The sequence below is a fragment of the Ochotona curzoniae genome, unplaced genomic scaffold (genome assembly GCF_017591425.1).
Source record: "Ochotona curzoniae isolate NIBS_2020 unplaced genomic scaffold, NIBS_Ocur_1.0 contig_1274, whole genome shotgun sequence".
NCBI classification, from domain to species: Eukaryota; Metazoa; Chordata; class Mammalia; order Lagomorpha; family Ochotonidae; genus Ochotona; species Ochotona curzoniae.
Window position 1 is genome coordinate 11584847 of NW_024465023.1, and position 16310 is coordinate 11601156.

Sequence of the window (16310 nt, forward strand, 5' to 3'; positions counted from 1 at the left end):
ACATGGCCTGGTGCCTGTATGGGATCCCAGTGCATGCAAGGCAAAAACTTTAGCTGCTAGGCTAACACACCAGGCCCTTCTTCTTCTTCTTCTTCTTCTTCTTCTTCTTCTTCTTTGTAATTGATTTTCTTTCTTTTATGTGCTAAGAGCTATCATGATTTTCCAAAGCGTCGGTGTCTTGGAGCATCCATTCAAGGAAAATGACTTAATCCAATTTGACGAAGCTGATATCCTTGGCGTACTGGTAGAAACACTGACATCACATGTTTAGGACATATTTCCACATCAGACTGTGCCAATTTGAGCACAGTTGGCAAGAGCAGAAACTCTGGCTGAATTTTCGTGGGTGACGCCAGTAAAGCTACTGGTGACCCATCTTGTCTTCATGACAGCAAAGAGGTAAAAGGTCATATTGTTTTCTAGAATAGCTATAGTGATTCACATTCCTATGAACGTTGTGCCAGCATGTTCTTCTTGACAATTTTTTGATACTTATCATTGTGACAGATGTGAAGTTTATTGCGTGCCCTGAGGATTAGTGATGGAAGGCATTTTTCATCAACCTGTTGTTCATTTGTGTAACTTCTTTTAAGAAATGTCTGTCAAGATCATTTTCCCGGGTCTGATGCGATAGCGTAGCAGCTAAAGTTCTTGCCTTGAATGCGCTGGGAGCCCATATGGGTGCTGGTTCTAATCCCAGTGGCTCCACTTCCTATCAAGATCCCTGCTTGTGGCCTGGGAAAGCAGTCAAGGACAGCCCAAAGCCTTGGGACCCTGCATCTGCATGGGAGACCCAGAAGAGGCTCCTGGCTTCAGACTGGCTCAGCTCCAGCCATTGCGTTCATTTGGAGAGTGAACCAGCGGATGAAAGATCTTCCTCTCTTCCTCTCCTCGTCTCTGTACATCTGCCTTTCCAATAAAAATAAATAAAATCTTTTTTTTAAAGTTTATTTTCCCATATTTTAATCAGGTTATTTGCTTTCTTGTTATTTAGTTGTTTCAAACTCATATAGTTTGGATGCTAACCCCTTATCTAATGTGCGGCTTGTGGATATATTGTAACATTCTCTGCTTTGTCTCTTCATTTTGTTGCTTTTCTTGGCTGTGCAGAAGCTTTTTAGCTTCATGCAATTCATTAGTCTGCTTTTGCTGTCTGTGTTTTCAGAGCCATATCCAAAACTTGCCACCTATCTTTTCCTTTAATGGTTTTATAACTTTAGGTCTTATACTTATGTTTTTAAACCATTTTGAGTTGACCATTGTATAGGGTATAAAGTAAGAATCCAATTTCATTCTTCTATATAGGAATACAGTGTTCTCAACATCATTTAACTGAAGAGACTGTCTTTTCTTCATTGTATGTTTTTGATGTCTTTGTTCAAACTCAACTGACTGTAAAGGCATGGGTTTCTATCTGGCCTCTCTATTGTGCTGCATTGCTGGATGTGTCTGTTTTTGTGCAATTATGACTTTTTATTTTAGATATTTACTATATTACATATATATTTGTTTTTGATGGGAGTCTTTTTAAAATGAATGTAATTATATTTATGGTACATAGCAGGTTGCTATGGGATACATATAGAAAGTAAAGATGATACAGCTGTTTCTTGGTATTCACATGGGATTTGGTCCAATAACCTCTTGGATATCAAAAGCCACAGATGTTCAAGTCTCCTATATAAAATGGCATAATATTTGCATACAACCTCCACATGTCCTCCTGTATGCAATGTAAATATTATGTAAATAGTTGCACCGTTTAGGGAATAATCATGAGGGGAAAAGTATGTACATCTTCATTACAGATGCAATTTTTTTAATAGTTTCAATCCTTGGTTCGGTGAATCTGTGGATATAGAAGGCCAGGCCACCAATAGAATAGTAAAGCTAGTTAACATATCCATCATCTTACACTGTTACACATCTTTTTTGTTGAATATGTAGTTAAGAGTAGTTAAAATCTATTCATTGATTGTAAATTCCATATACAGTATCATGCAGTCCTCATGTTATGCATTAGGTCTCTAGACTTGTTTATGCTACATATTCAGTATCCATTGCTTTCTTTTTTTTTTATCTAAGATGTATATCCATTGCTTTCTGTCCTCTGACCTGTAACTACCCTTTCCTCCTGTGCTCTCCTTTCCCTTTTTGTACCACTGTTTTATTCTACATCTCAATATATTTGAATTTTTTAATTTTTTACACATACATGGGATTATGCAATATTTCCTTTTTTTAATATATTTTTTTTTACTGGAAATGCAGATTTACAGAGAGACAGAGAGAAAGATCTTCCATCCACTGGTTTACTCCTCAAGTGACCACAATGACCAGAGCTGAGCTGAGCTGAACCAGGAGCCAAAAACATCCTCTAGGTCTCCCACATGGATGCAGGGTCCCAAGGCTTTGGGCCGTTCTCTACTGCTTTCCCATGGCACAAGCAGGGAGCTGGAATGGAAGTGAGGCTGCCGGGATTAGGATTAGCATCCATGTGCAATCCTGACACATGCAAGGTGAGGACTTTAGCCCTAGGCTACTGTACAGGGTCCAATATTTTCCTTTCTGTGTCTGACTTTACCTAACATAATGTCCTCCATATTCATCCATGGTATATCATTCTACCATAAAAAGAAATGAGATCTTATGAGAGTCGTGCTGTTTTGATTATAATAGCTTTACAGTACATTTTATTAATCAGGGAATGTGATACATCCAGCTTTGTGCTTTTTACTCATGATTATTTTTGTTATTTGTGGTATTTTATGATTCTATACTAACTTAAAGGTTTTGAAAGTTATTTTGAAAAAATCACACTGAATTTCAAAATTTGAAAGGGATTGCCTTGATTCTGCAGACTGCTTTAGTGGTATGGCCATTTTACCCATATCAATTCTTCCAATAATTAACATAATATATCTTCCCATTATTTGTGCTTTCTTCAGTTTCTTTCATGAGTGTTTCATAGTGTTTCAGTTTATAAACCTCTCACCTCCTTGGTTAATTATACACCTTTAATTTATTTTTGATTCCTCTTTAAAATGAGATTGTTTTCCTAGTTTCTTCTTCAGATCTTTAGATTTCCCTATGTCTGTATAGAAAGTGTTAAATTTTGTATGCTTATCTGTCGTACTGCATGTTACTAAATTCATTTATCTGTTTCTAACAGACTTTTTTCTTAAAACTTTTAGCGTTTCTACATATAAAATCATGTCAACAAACAGACAGTTTAGATCAGCAAATATCTTGCATTGTTTACAATGTTCCCTTCTTCTATAATTTTGGACATTTGAGCATGATGTGTAAAGCTTATTGGGCAAAACATGCTGATTTTGATTGTGGTAACTGCTCCAGTAATGGCCCTACATGAACCATGTTTGTTTGTACTCTTGTTCTGTGTATTCCCTTTCCACAATGACTCTAAGCTTCATCTTGGGACACTGCCAAGCTTGACACAGGCACAGGCTCAATACCTATTTGCACATGGAAACCATTTCTGCTTGGAAATTTGCTCTAAGAAACCAACCAACTGGCATGTAAGAGACCTAAGCACCCTGGCATCTCAATGCTGTCAGGAAGCTAAAGCGTGTGGAGCAGCCGCGTGATGAAGGACCAAGATATTCCAAGTTATTTCAGCTGTGCTAGTCAGAGTGCTGGCTTGTCTGGAATATGTGACAAGGTCATGTGTCCTGTGGTACATGTTACATGTTATTTTTGTGCGGTGTTTCTATTGTGCTGATAATGGCAGAATGCCTATGTGTTTAACAAGCTTCAAAATATGAACTGAGTGACTCAGGTGATCCTACGTGTAAGGTGAACACCTTTAAATGAGCAATTAAAACTGCTGTTGTAGGGTAGGTGTTGTGATGCAACTGCTTAATCCAGTGCTTAGGACACCTGCATCCCTCTAAGTGTGTGTTCAAGTTCCAACTGCTCTGCTTCTGATCCAACTTCTTACTAATACACCTGGGAGACATCCAACAATGGGCTCACTGGCATCCATTTGGGAGACCTGGATAGAGTTCTGGGCTTCTTCTGCTTTAGTCTGGCCCAAGCTTGGCTATTGCAGACATATAGAGAATGAATCAGCAGCCAGAATATCTCTTTCTCTCTGTCTTTTGCTGATTATCCTTTCAACTACATGAAACTTCAATGCTCATGAAAGTGTAAGCATTTGGTGCAGTAGGTAAGACACCCACATCCCACGTCAAAGTGCCAGAGACCAGTTATTGCTCTGCTTCTAATTCCAACTTCCTTCTAATACACACTGTAGGAGGCAGCAGATGGTGGCTCAAAGTGCTTGGATGCCTTCATGCTCACATGAAAGATCAAAATTGTGTTCCCAGCTTTAGGCTTTAGTTTGGCCCAGGCCTGCTGCAAAAATCTGCATCAGTGGCTTAAACACCCCTGTTTGTGTGTCTGTGTGCTGCTTCTGCATTTCAAATAACAATAATTTTTTAAAAGTTTGAGGAAAACTGGAATTAAAAGACAGGTTTATTTTAGCACATTTTTTATTTTAGCACATTTTTAAGTCTCTGCATAGTTTTTTTTTTCATAATACACATTTTCCACGAACTACTGAAAGGTCTGCCTATGTGTTGTTTTAAGCCCCCCAAATAATGGTAATTTGTTACATCAGCACTTGAAAGTTAATACAAAAATCAAGAACCACAGACCAGCCACAAGCAAAGTATGATTGACATCACGTAGAACAGAAAACTACCCAATCAACCCACAGGAGTGCTGGAATGAATACATTGTTGTCACAAGGGAATTTCTCTGTTGAAAAATAAATGTAGGTCTAAGTGAGCAGTATTTTGGTTGCAAGCAACAGAAAAGAACAACATGTAGGGCCAGTCGTGTGGCACATTGGAAAGCCCAAGCTCCTTGGCCCCTGACACCCACATAAGGCCATATGGCACTCCTGGCTCCTGACTTCGGCATGATGCAACTTTGGGCATTATGGACATTTGGCAGGTGAACCAGCAAGTGAAAGATCTCTATCTATATAACTTGTGTCTTTCAAATAACTAAATCTTTAAAAAGAAAAAGAAAGTTATGGGTTATGTCAAAATCTACATGAGGGGAGGACTAATCAAAAGGTTCATGAAAAATGGATACTACAAAAAAAAATTAGGCATGAATTTCAGTTTCTTTTTACCTTTTATTTTTTTCCCCCAAATAATCTAACTTTTTAAGTCCACTTTTCTAGGAACTTTTTGGAACTTCCCTTGTGCAGAAGTGTCTCGGAAACCAGGAAATGAAGGGAAAGTACAAGAGGACGTTGAACCGGGACCTGCAGGGTTAGTAGAAGCACCATGGGGCGTGTCTGCTGCTCTAGGGTCTGTCCCATCACAGACTCTCTTGAACCTTCCTCTTCACACTGCCCCTTGTCCCCTCTCTGCTCCCACCCCACCCTCTGCCTAGGATAATATCGGCTGCTTCAGGCATTCATGGTCACACAGGATGTCTCTCAGCCCTACCTTTCCTTTGTTTGCAATCTGAGCTCTCAGCACACTGAGCAATCCCTAAGAGCCTCAATTTTTAAATTTCTCAGAGAAAGAAAGTGGCCAGGTGGGGATATTAGGCAGCTTTTGCCTAATCTGAAGCGGCCAGGCTAGTCAGCTAGTACAAGCATAGTCTTCTGTGTGTGTTGTGTGTGTGTTAGCATCTTGAGGCAGCTAGACACACCAGTGATGTTCTTATAACCCAGTTTTCCTAGGCAATAATAATCTGTTTGGACATGATGCTGCCACTTTGGAACAAGTCAGAAGGGTGGAACATGTGGTCCCAAATGCCAACGCCAGGAATTCTGGGAGTGCAGAGCCAGATGCTGCCCCAGGGAAAGGCTGAGTCAGAGCCCAGGCTCCTGGGGTGCTGCTTCCTGGAGCAGTCACACCCCACCCACTCACACTGGCACTGGGGAAATCCAGATCATCAGGACATTCGGGGCCTGGGCATTCCGGAAGCTCACTGTGTGCTGTGGGTGGTGAATAGACAGCCTGTCTGGGTTTAATCTGTCTCTAGACAACATACTCCTTTATGCTCCTCCACCTTTCCTGGTGCATGCCTCTATGCGAGGTATTGAAAGTCCCACACCCTCCTAATCGTTATTCTATCTTCAAAGTGAATTAGCTATTGGAACCAGAATCTAATCTGTAGTTATATATGTCAGGACAGTTAGTTTCCAGTAAACATGCCTCCGGGAGAGTCTGCTGTATTGTCCAGGCAGAAGGGCATGCTTTGTTCTCTGCTCCACGCCTCTAAACCCTCCCCTGGGCTGAGAGCAGCTGATTTCAAATTCTGAAACACTTGATTCCATTCTGCAGATCTTCTCGTCGGTGTTAGTGATTATGAAACCAGCACTATTCAAGTCTAAGACATGACCTGAGTGAGAGTGAGGGCCGTGAGGATGCATTTACAATGAAAAAATAGCCTTGGGCCATTTTATTAAATTTCATTTTGTTGAATAGGTTTCTATCTGTTATTAAAAAGTCAGCCATTTCCTATATGCCCACATTCTATGTCATACTTTTGGAAGTATGTAGAAAATGCCATTTGTGCAAATGAGTAAAATCTACAACTCAGGGGCTGGTTGATCCACTCATAGTGGGAATAATAGCTTTTGTAGCATGCCACTTCTTGCCTACAATCCAAGTTGTATACAGAGAGTCATGTTATGTGTTTATTACCCCCAACACCTCACCATTCATTTAAGATTGGGTCTCCTAAGGCCACCTGTTGTTGTCTTGAGCATTAGCAAAGAATCTCATCCGAAATCACATTTCTGCTTGAGGGATACATTGTTTCTACTAACAGCAAGAATAGATTGCTGTGTAAAACCCTTTTCCCAGAACAGTTAAAATAATAAAGGATTTGGGCTTTCATTTCTTGGAAAGACCTAGAGTCATAATTTTTTAAAGATTTATTTATTTATACGAAAGGCAGAGTGATAGACAGGGAGAAACAGAGAAGCAGAGAATCTTTCATCTCTTGATTCACTTCCCCAGCAGCTGGGGCTGGGCAAGGCTGAAGCCAGGAGCCAGGAACTCCATCCAGGTCTCTCACAAGAGTGGCGGGAATCCAAGTACTTGGGTCATCATCGGATGCCTTCCAGGCCTGTTAGCAGAAAGCTAGATTGGACTAAGTGGAGGCAGAAATCAATCCCAGGTACCCTGATACTGAATGCTGCTTAACTTGCTGCACCACAATACCCACCCCTAAATAAATATTTCTCACAATCATTGTGTGTACTGTTTTGTGGTATGATACAAAGAACAGGTAGTTAGGATCTCTTTTCAATAAAAGATAAAGAAATTTACTAGAGTACTACTACATTAGTCAAGATTTCTCCTGGAAAATACTAATGAAAAATTTTCATGAGTACTGATCATTTTTGCACTAAAAATTATAGTTTTTCAGGGATGGCATGGTGATATAACTGGTAAAGTTGCTAACTGCAGTGCTGATATCCCAAATGGGCACTGGTTCAAGTCCCAGCTGCTTTATTTCTGGTCCAACTCCCTGATCTCCTGATCTCCCTGATTAGTGCACCTGGGAAAGCAGCAGACTATGGTCCCAATTGCATGGTCCCATGTACCCATGTGGCAGATCCAGAAGAAACTCCTGACTTCTATTTTTGGTGTCATGGTCCATCCCATCTTGTCTGTCAGTCAGTCACACATGCACCCAATTCAGAACAAGAACAACAACTTAACAATTCAAGACAAAGACACAACTGGAGGAAGAGTATTAAGACAAAATTTAGTTTTTGTCCGGACAAAAATAATAGGACACCAACAATATTGACAAAACAAACATAAACACAAACACCAAACATGTCAGAACAGAGACACATAACTATCAAATCTTTTGCAACTTCCAACCTCTTCTTTGAAATACTTTAACCTGGAGATATTTTGTAAAACAAGCACACATAATTCATCTCATGCTTTAGGTTAATTTAACAGTGGATTTGGACCACTCTATATCATATTACTTTTGTGAAATCAAGTTACAGAACACTTTTTTTTTTTAATATAAACCTTAAATGACTTATATAGAACCTTCCTGGGGATGCCAGGGAAAAATCTGACCAACAAAATCCAAAAAGGTTTTGAGGTCTTTTTTAATCACCCAAATTCCTCGTGTTTTGAATAAGTCTATAAGACTGATAAAACCTTGCAAGAATAATTCTTGCTGTGATAATGCTTGTCCCATCTTACCTTAATTCCATAAGATTTGCGCCACGAATTTCCCCGAGCACGACTTCCGGCGGGTCAACCGTGAAACTGCTCACCCAGGCCTATTCTTTTGCGTGGCGATCTCCCTGTCGGTGGTCTGCATACCAGCCACGTTGGGCGCCAAATTGTCCCATCCAGCAGGACAGTCAACGGGGGTCGCAACCACCTAGGAGAGATTGGGGGACAAGAGACACGAAGAATGGACAGCAAGACAGGATGTCTGATCAAGCTGTCAGTTTATTGATTTTAATTGAGGGTTTTTATAATCTTCAGTAACTAAGGCTCAGGGAGGAAAGGAGAAACTAGGATGCAAGCCATGGTCTCCAGACCGATTGTTCTTGAGTAGCCACCACATCAACCATAGTAACTAGCATATCAACAATAGCATAGATAATCAGCAACAAGATGTCAGCAGGTACAGCATCAATCACATTCTAAAACAGTTGCTAGAAACAATTGAAGCTAAGCGTGTGATTAGTTTCATAACTTCTTTCCCAAGCATCTAGCCAGCCGGGGATTTTCCACTGGCCCATAGTTCTATATTCAAAATGGCTTCAGTGTGGCTATAATACACGGCTCTTGACACTTTAGATCAGCTCAGCTGTGGCCTTTGCAGCCATTTGGGAAGTAATTCAGCAGTTGAAATAATCTCACTGTCTCTATAACTCTACCTTTCAAATAAATATTATCTGTTTTTAAAAACTGTGTTTTCATAACCTTTTTAAAGGATCCTCATTTGTAGAGACATGTATGTGTGTGTATATATATGTATTTACATAAGCAAATGCAAATTTATTATGTGGAATTGGGTCATGCAGTTGTGGAGGCTAAGAAGTGTTGATGGTTCATATCCTAGTTCAAAGACAAGAGAAGACTGTTCCAGCTCATGCAGTGATAAATTCCTCTTTATTCTCTTTTGTCTATTTGGCTCTCAGGATTGGACAATGCTTGCTCACATGGAGAATGGCCATCTACTTTATTGACTTTGTCCATTCAAATGTTATCCCATCATGAAATGCTTTCACAAACACCCAGAAACAAGGTTTAATCTGGGCGTCCCATGGTCTAGTCAAATCGACACACAAAATTAACCTATTCATGACCTTTATATACTAATATATGAAAGCCATAACAGGAAGAAAATCCAAGGGGCCCTTCAAAAATTTGTGGAAAATAGAATTTTAAAGAAGTTCATTTTGGTGCAAAAATCTTTTGAAACCCATGCATAGTTTTCTCATAATACAGTTTCCACAAACCGTTGGAAGACCCTTCTTATGCATAATTTCAAGTCTGTTCTGCAGCACAATAAATATGTCTTTTAATTCCATTTTTCCATGAACTTTTTTTTGAAGGGCCCTTACAATTCCTTGTAATGCAATTTTGCAGAAGTTCACCTATTGTAGTAGCTTTTTTAAAAAGAAATGAAGCTCATATTACATAAAAATAGCCACCTAAATATGAAGAATTCAGGGGTTGTTTTTAGAACATTAATAGTGTTGCACAGCCACCAGCTCTGCCTAGCTCCAAAATGTTTTTAGAATTCCCACTAAATAACCACTCGTCATCACTACCTGCTTCAAACCCCCGGCTTGCTTGTTTTTCAGAAAGAAAGAAGAGAATTTACTTTTTCCAGATAATTTTGATATTCACGCAAATAAGATTACATGGAAAGTACAGAGAGTTCCCCATCTACTCTCTGCCCCCACTCATGCACAAACTCCTGTATTATCAAGCGGAGTCACCAGAGTGGTGCATTTGTTACAGTTCTTGGTTGGCCTTCTAGTGGGAGAATTTTTAAAGGTTCTTTGAATGTTGTTGTCATAACTGAGTTTATGTGGGCAGCGTATCCATGGTAAATTTCTACAGAATTGTTCTCTGCTTCCACTTTTAACACTATTGTACTCTACTCTCAAATGTTGTCTACGTGAGCTCTTTTCCCCTATTAACTCTTGACATTCCTGATACTCTGCTTTATGATTCTGAAGATGGACTGAAAAAGTGCTTTTTTTCCCCTTTTTTCTTTGGTAGGTTCTCAGCCTTTTGGAATTGTGTACCTTCATCTCTCAAAGGTTGACATGAGCATTCTGCAAAAGTAGAAGTTATTCATGACCTTACAGCTCTTCAACTTCCTGAAACATGAAGTCTGTTCCACTTACAGAATAATGAAAGTGTTGGAAAGAGCACATGGCTTTTTATTAGTTTGCTTCTTTAACTTTGAATTCATTTTCATCGTCTTTGAAAGCCAGAGAGGCAGTGAGAGAATGAGACAGAAGAAATCTTCCATCCACTGGTTCACTCCACAAACAATGCAAGTGTCAAGGCTAGGTTAGTTTGAGGTCAGGAGCCTGGAACTCTTTCTGGTCTCCCACATGTGTGGCAGGAATCCAAGAACTTGAGCTCTCACCTGCTGCCTCCCAGTGTGTGCATTGGCAGGAAGCTAGACAAGGAAGCAGAATAAACAGTACTTGAATTAGGCACCTTGATGTACAAATGGGGGTGTCTCAAGCAGTGTGTTTATTGCTGCGACAGATTATGACCAAGCACCTGCTTTTAAAATAAAGCTGACTCAATCTTTGAATGAAATACATGATTTCAGAACACAATTGTTTTAAGTAAACCAATAATTTAAATCTCAAATTAGTTAGCTGTTTAACCAGTCTTTGAATGATCATTTGTTGGGTATCACCAGGTATTCTAGGCTGCTCTGAAAAAAAAAATGAAAAATTTAAATAGGAATAGGTAATTGGTCTAGCAGTTAAGACACTCACTAAGATGCCCACATCACACATTAGAGTACCTGGTTTGACACCTGGCTCTGGTACTTGACTCCAGCCTCGTGTTAATGCACACCCTGGGAAGCAACAGGTGATCGCCACACTTGGCAACCCAGAATGAGTTCCCAGATCCTGGCTTCAGCCTAACCAAACCCTGGTTGTTATGAGCATTTGGAAAATGCTCAACAGATACTGAGTGAGCTCTTTCTATGACTCTAATAAAATTAATCAATAGCAGAATTAAAGTTAGTGCTACATTCCAAGAAGTGTCACAAAACGGCATTTGATTATTCGCCAAAATGGTACAAAGTCTGCAGTGGCAGACCCATATGGGATGATCTCAAATGTTTTCAAAGAGGTGAGGCTTTGATTGGTTTATAATATGTAAATCTGTGGAAAGAAACATCTAGTAGCCTGCACAATGAATTGCAGAGATGGGAATGAAACATCCCTTCGGAGGAGATATCCGTAATTGCAGAAGCCTGGATGAAGTAACATGGTGTTGCAGAAGCTCAGAGAAGAAAGGAATTTAAGGAAGAAATTCTTGGTGTAGTGGAAACTATAGGAAACTAAAAAGCAAATGCCAGCTCAGTAAATACAACTAGTTAAATGTTCCCATTAACATCACTGCACATGCTTTTTTCATTTCTCAACACAGCTGACATACAAATACAATACAATGGAGATTATGGGAGTGCAAGGATAAGACAAACTAAACTTATGCTGGAAAATGTCACCAGTGTTGTGGCCCCATGGATTAATCCACAGCTTGTAATGCTGGCATCCCATATCAGAATGCTAGTTTAAGTCTTAGCCGCCCTGCCACTAACCCAGTTAATGTGCCTGACAGACAGTAGATAATGGTGCCAGCACTTGGACTCCTGCCACCCGTGTAGAAAACTCCAGGGAAGTTCCAGGTTCCTGGTTTCAGCCTGATCCAGACCCAGCTATTTGTGACCATTTGGGAAGTGAACCAGTAGATGAAAGATTTCTTTTCCTCTCTGTTTCTTCCTGTCTTTCTATCGCCTTGCCTTTCAAATGACTAAAATCAATCTTTTTAAGAAATAAATAAAGGAAAAAAAGGAAACTGGTCTCTGACCCAAACACTTCTGAAAGTCACTGCCACATCTCTCAAGTACTGGCATCTGGAGAGCTGTACCATAACCACATACCTGGAGGGAGGGGCTACTTGAGACTTAGAAAGCATGTGAATGAAAAGTATAGTGATAACACCCCTAGCATCCCATTACAAACCAGGAAGGTGGCATGTTCAAAATCAATCTTATTTTAATTCACACTTAGAACTTAGAATGCTATCAATAGTGTTCCACCATTATTTATTTATGTTCTAGATAAGCTCTCAAGGCCACACATTTGTAGTAAGAATGCACGAAAGGATTAGCAGAGAACCAAGCTGCGGCACTATGTTTTAAATCACATAGCATATTCATAACACTTAGATCGGTCTTCCTTCTTAATTCCTTTCTGTTTAACTCATTTGAAAAGAAAAAAAATTGACTTTCACTAGAATATTTTTTAAATCGGCTTTAGTTCAATTTGGATAAATGTCTTGAAGCCATTTTAGTCTTGCCTTTGTACTGTGTAGAAAGTGGATACAGAACTCTGCTCAAAAATCACATTATAAAAGCCTGCAGCCTTGAAGAACCCAATTTATTTTAAATTACTGACTTGAATAATCAGTTTGATATGTAAGAGGATCTGAAATAACATCAATTTTTGAAATAACTCCATTGGACATTGGCTGCTGACAAAATAAGCCTGTGGGGGACTTGGTGGTAAGAGGAAAACCTTGCTCTGATGTGGTGGACACTGTCAGAGCTGGGATCAGTGTGTGTATCTGGGCAACGGAAAGGTAATGGCTCCAGGAGGTTGACTATGAGAGAGCTCCCAGAATGAAAGAAAGCAAGTGGCAGCATGGCCAACCCCACTAGCTGATGGGTGGAAACAATGTGGAGACACAAAGAGAAAAAAAAATGTATTTGGAGAAGCTCCAGGGTACAAAGCTCCAGCATCACATGACTCTAGGGTCATCATCCCGCTGGCTGCTTTCCTTCTGTTGTGACGTCAGGGCAGCCACACCTTCCTGCATTCCACCAGAACCAGATAGTGACCTAGAAGATTTAGAGACAGAGAAGAGTCAGTGCTGTTAGTAGGAGGAAGGTGTGGCAAATTTGCAAGGAGGGTGAATACATCAGGGAACACATCCATGAGAGGGAATTTTGAGTCTCATTACCAGATTGTCAGGATGTGTGCATCTATTATTGAGGAGCATTTTTAATAAGGGACATTATCAATAAGTCAAGTTGATGAGGAAGCTATATTCAGTACTGAAAACTCACTGCACTTCGTCACATCTGCTTGAATCCAGCTGAAACAAGAGTCCCCCTGAGATTCTGAGGACTGTCACCTATGTGACTCACGGACTCCATTCCTCCTCCCTGGACTCCCGGTTTCTGGAAGCTACTCAGGTAATCCCTGCCCTGACATGCCTGCTGGCCCTCTACTTGGGATGCTTACTCCTCTTTACAGGCTGATTCCTTCCCACCCTTCAGGGTGCAGCTTCCACTGGCCTCTGCCAGGGGAGCCTTTGCCAACCTCCAACTCCCCTCCTCGATCTGCACAATTCCTGACTGGTCATGACATATTGGTTGGCTTGCTTTTTTGCTCTTTCTTGCCTTAATAGCAGGTAACTTAGCTTGCTTTGGCTGCCACAACCATGTTCACAGACTGAGTGACATGAGCAACAGTGATTTATTGTCTCCTAATTCTGGAGGCTGCAAGTTCAAGGTCAAGGGGGCAGCAGGGTTGATTCCTTCTGAAATTTCTCTCTTTAGCTTACACATTGGCTGATTGTTCCCTGTGTCTTCATAATACTGTCCCATTGTGTTTGCATTCAAATTTCCACTTTTTATTAGGACAGACCTCATATTAGACTAGGGCCTATCCTGAAAATCTCATTTTAACTTCAGTCACTTCTACAAAGATCCTATATCCAAATACAGTTCCACTCTGAGGCTCTGGGGCTTAGGTCATGGGAATTTTAAGGGGCCAAGGAACACAACTTAGCATATAACAGAAAGAATTGTCAGACTCACTCAACATCCATTTTTGGCTGCTCAGCATCAAGTTAAGAACAGTTTATGGTCCCCTATGGGTGCTAGTTGATGTTCTAGCTGCTCCACTTCTGATCCAGCTTATGGCCTAGGAAAGCACTGGAGCCCCTGCACATGCATGGAGAGCCAGAGCAAGCTCTTGGCTCCCAACTTTAGATCAGCTCAGCCCTGCCGTTGCAGCCATTTGGGGAGTAAACCAGTAGATGGAAGATCTCTGTCCTTCTCTGAAAAATGTACCTTTCCAATAAAAATAAATGGGTTTTTTTCGATTAAAAATAAAACAAATGAATCCACCTGCAGGCCTAGGTGGACCCTCCCGTGTGATTCTTGCATGTTGGAGACTTCCTTGGCACTTTAAGAACCTCAATGAGTGCACATATTTTGGAACCTTCTCATAAAGACTTAGACCGATTCTTCAGAATACAGAAAATACAAGATGACAAGGTTCTAAAATGGAGCAGTCACATGTCACATAGATTCATTCTCTTGTTTACAGAGGTGAACTTGCGCTGTCCCCAAGCTTTTTAATTTATACAGGGTTCATTGATTCCATTAAATAAAAATAGGCCAACAACTCAGGACAAGAACAACTCTGGTAATTGTGGGTGGTAAGAATGGAGGAGGATTTGTCCTGGATGTTACCCTGGAGGAAACACAGCGTGTTCTGAGAAATACACGTTGATACGCTGAGAGCATGTTTTCACTAAGGTACACCAACAGTTCTACAAGTCTGCTTTTTTCTATTTTTTTCTTTTAAAAAGGAGTTAATTATGATATATTTTCTGCTTTTATTGTTTTAACAATTTGTTTTGTTTGCTTAGAAAACAAAAAGACAGAGAGAGAGAATGAGAGATCGATTTTCCATCTGCTGGTTCACTCTCTAAATGGCCACAATGGTTGGGCAAGGTCAGGCCAAAGTCAGGAGCCTGGAATTCCATCCAGGTGGACCACAGGGGTCCAAGTACTTGCGCCATATTATCCTGGGTTTTTTTCCCCTAGGTACATTAGCAGAGAGCTGGAAGGGAAGCAGATGTTGGCATCACAGGCAACGGCTTAATTCTCTGTGCTGTAATACCAACCTGCATAATTTCTGATTTTAAAGGATCACATGTCAAATTGAGAAGATCTGATATGTATAGATAAATGAGAAAAAGAAGGAAAAAGGACATTAAGGATAATCAAGTTGTGAAAGTACTCAGTTGCTATTGGATTCGAAATTTATTCATTTATAAAGCATACTGAGAGGAATTAATGCTTTAACATCAGAAGTTTTGAAATTCAGAAATATGGTGTCTTTCTCTATTAAAATACTTTGAGTGCGACCAGTGCTGTAATATAGTGCACCAGCCAACTGCCTGTAATGCTGGCATCCCATATGAGCACTGTTTGAGGTCCCTATGTTCAATCCAACTCCCTACTAATGCCCATGGGAAGGCAGCAGAAGATGACCCAAGTACTTACACCCTTGCCACCCACAAAGGAAGCTGGATGGAGTCCCAGGCTCCTGACTTTGGCCTGGTTCAACTCCAGCCGTTATTGCCACATGGGGAGTGAATAAGCAAGTGGAATATTTTCTCTCATTCTTCCTTTTACTAAGCCTGCCTTTCAAATAAGTAGACAAACATAACATGTTTTTGATATTTTTTTGTTTTTTAATTTGCATAAAATTGTACATTTCTTAAGATCACCTATTAAGGTAAATTTTTGTTCATTTTGTAAATGAAATAATTTCTAAACATATGCCAGATAACAATCATTGATAATAATCCAGCTTCCTTTGTGGGTGGCAAAGGCGTAAGTACTTGGGTCATCTTTTGCTGCCCATCTGAACAGTTATAAAATTTTCACAAATGATTTTTTGAGATAGGTTTTTAAAAAGTAAACATAAGATTATTTTCCTATTTATTTATTTATTTATTTATGTGAAAGCAATAGAGAGAAAGATGATGAAAGAGAGAGAAAGTACTTCCATTTGCTGGTTTATTCTCTGTACAGCACAAAACCCAGGACTGGGCTAGGCAGAAGTCAAGAACCAGCAACTCCATCCTGGTCTCTGATATGAATGACAGGGACCAAAGTACTGGGGCCATTATCTGCTGCTTTCCCAGACACAAGCACAGGAAGCTGAACCAGAAGCAGAGCAGCCGGACATAGGG

At 40.2% G+C, this 16310-nt stretch overlaps 1 pseudogene; it reads right to left on the reverse strand.

The window, feature by feature from the left end:
* Positions 1–205: 205 nt before the first annotated feature.
* On the reverse strand, positions 206–376 carry LOC121170538 (annotated as a pseudogene).
* Positions 377–16310: the final 15934 nt, after the last annotated feature.